The sequence below is a fragment of the Schistocerca piceifrons genome, unplaced genomic scaffold (genome assembly GCF_021461385.2).
Source record: "Schistocerca piceifrons isolate TAMUIC-IGC-003096 unplaced genomic scaffold, iqSchPice1.1 HiC_scaffold_338, whole genome shotgun sequence".
In the NCBI taxonomy this organism is placed as follows: Eukaryota; Metazoa; Arthropoda; class Insecta; order Orthoptera; family Acrididae; genus Schistocerca; species Schistocerca piceifrons.
This window is the reverse complement of record NW_025728557.1, coordinates 42501-45000: the sequence shown is the minus strand read 5'-3', so window position 1 is coordinate 45000 and position 2500 is coordinate 42501. Positions and strand designations below refer to the sequence as shown.

Here is a 2500-nt window from a genome sequence, read left to right as displayed (position 1 = left end):
TGCGCGCCTGCTGCCTTCCTTGGATGTGGTAGCCGTTTCTCAGGCTCCCTCTCCGGAATCGAACCCTGATTCCCCGTTACCCGTTACAACCATGGTAGGCGCAGAACCTACCATCGACAGTTGATAAGGCAGACATTTGAAAGATGCGTCGCCGGTACGAGGACCGTGCGATCAGCCCAAAGTTATTCAGAGTCACCAAGGCAAACGGACCGGACGAGCCGACCGATTGGTTTTGATCTAATAAAAGCGTCCCTTCCATCTCTGGTCGGGACTCTGTTTGCATGTATTAGCTCTAGAATTACCACAGTTATCCAAGTAACGTGGGTACGATCTAAGGAACCATAACTGATTTAATGAGCCATTCGCGGTTTCACCTTAATGCGGCTTGTACTGAGACATGCATGGCTTAATCTTTGAGACAAGCATATGACTACTGGCAGGATCAACCAGGGAGCTGCGTCAACTAGAGCTGAGCAGCCGGCCGCCCGGGAGTGTGTCCCGGGGGCCCGCGCGAACACGCAAGCGTCCGCTCAATCATTCTGCAAACAGGAGGAGGCTGAGCTCCCCTGCACAATACACCTCGAAACCCTCTCAGGTCCCGGCGGCGCGCAGCGCCGTCCCAAGTACTTGGTCGGGTTCGAGAGAGGCGCAATCGCCCGGAGTTAGGCGAGTAGACGCTTTCGGTGCGACCACCCGTGCTCCCAACTGAGCTTGCCGCTGCCGACAGAGGCCCGGGAGCGTGCTGTCGTGGCATTGCCGGCGGGAGACAACACGCGCCACCTACGGTGACCGGCAGCTCCAACGCCAGCGCCACAGAAGGACAAAAGCCCCACTTGGGTGCCGAAGCGAACTCTCCCAGCACAGCGCACGCGCCAACACATCCGCACAGCTGCGATACAAACCACCAGCGAGAACCGCTGGGGCGACCGAGCAGCAGACGGCGTCGCGGCGCCGAGCGCCGGGCGGCAGCGCATCCTCAACGCACACAGTCCTCAATCGGACCAGCACACTGAAGATGTCCACCGCGCTTCGCACCGGGCCCGCGAGGACCTACTTTGGCCGCACGGCGCCGCGCGCAGGGTGCGCCGGCGCGCAGCTGCGACGCCTGCCGCGTCCGTCGGCCGGCGCGCCTGCCACTGGCCGCCCCCACCAGCCGGCTGTAGCGCGTGCGCCCACGCACCGCGCGGCCAGCACGCCGGGAGGCGCCCCCTCACCGGCCGGGGACGGTCCCACCCAGCCACCGCCGCGTATCGCTTCACACCCAGATGCCGTTCAGTTTCGTCGGCATGGTGGGTATCGCTGGAACAACCGGTTAGTACCTCAACCTATCGTCGCCATCACCGATTCACCCCTAGCGAGAACAACCGCACCACAACAGGTTACCATTTGTTCATTTGCGTAACTTCACCAGAAAACGCAGGCGTCCATCGCCATTTGCAACTTCCACGATTATTGCATGCCTGTGTCAGGTGTCACGCCACACTACGTCTGCCCACATACACGCAACAAAATGTGCACGCCTAGACAATACGTGGAAGGTGGCCCCCGTACGTATGCGATGTCCATTGCTCGAACGACTGTCAACCGGCCTCTGTAGCATGTCGCAGATATGGAACGCGGTGCACCATGCCATCACGGTGTGTGAGGAGAGACGACTAGGTCCGAATACATCAACAGACAGCTCATGCTGATCGCCATCCACGGCGTCCGTTCCTCCCACACGTCTCTATGGCGTACCACACTGCAATCCAGCTCTCATAGGGAGACGACACGTAGCTGCGTGCACAATATTTGCACTGTATGGTCAGCCGTTTTTGGGCGCAGTCGTTGTACGGTCACACATGTGCCACGATGTATCATTCAGTACATAAGGACGAATGTGCAGTACAGATTGTGGTTTACGCGTACGACATTAGCGGACAGTTGACACAGGCCGCACCACAACGTAGCCTGAGTACGTCGCATGCGGAGGGCATTGAACATGCAAAGTTCTCACCAACCAGCTTGCGAAGGCAGGGGGCAAGGTGGGGACGTGGGGAGGGGCGGCATGTACGTCCTGCTGCCATCCACATTACAGTGTACAGCAGGAGCATGTGGAAAGTGAGCAAGACTTGCAAGGTGTTTAACATGAAGCGATACACAGGGGAGCGGGGAGTGCGAGTAGCGAACTATATTGCGAGGGTTGCGGGTGGGCAACACTACACTAATTGAACGAGTCGTATAACAATTACAGAGCAGGTTTAGGCGACAACGTGGGTTACGTTAGGCGACAACGTGGGTTAGGTTAAGGCACGACGTGGGTTAGGTTAAGGCACGACGTGGGTTAGGTTAAGGCACGACATGGGTTAGGTTAAGGCACAACATGGGTTAGGTTAAGGCACAACATGGGTTAGGTTAAGGCACAACATGGGTTAGGTTAAGGCACAACATGGGTTAGGTTAAGGCACAACATGGGTTAGGTTAAGGCACAACATGGGTTAGGTTAAGGCACAACATGGGT

At 57.7% G+C, this 2500-nt stretch overlaps 1 non-coding gene across 1 annotated transcript in view; it reads right to left on the bottom strand.

The window, feature by feature from the left end:
• Window positions 1-453, bottom strand: part of LOC124745863 — a 1909-nt gene extending 1456 nt beyond the window's left edge. The window contains exon 1 of the ribosomal RNA XR_007011187.1: window positions 1-453. This exon is cut by the window's left edge and continues 1456 nt beyond it. This is a non-coding gene — a ribosomal RNA (small subunit ribosomal RNA).
• Between the last annotated feature and the right edge of the window lie 2047 nt (window positions 454-2500).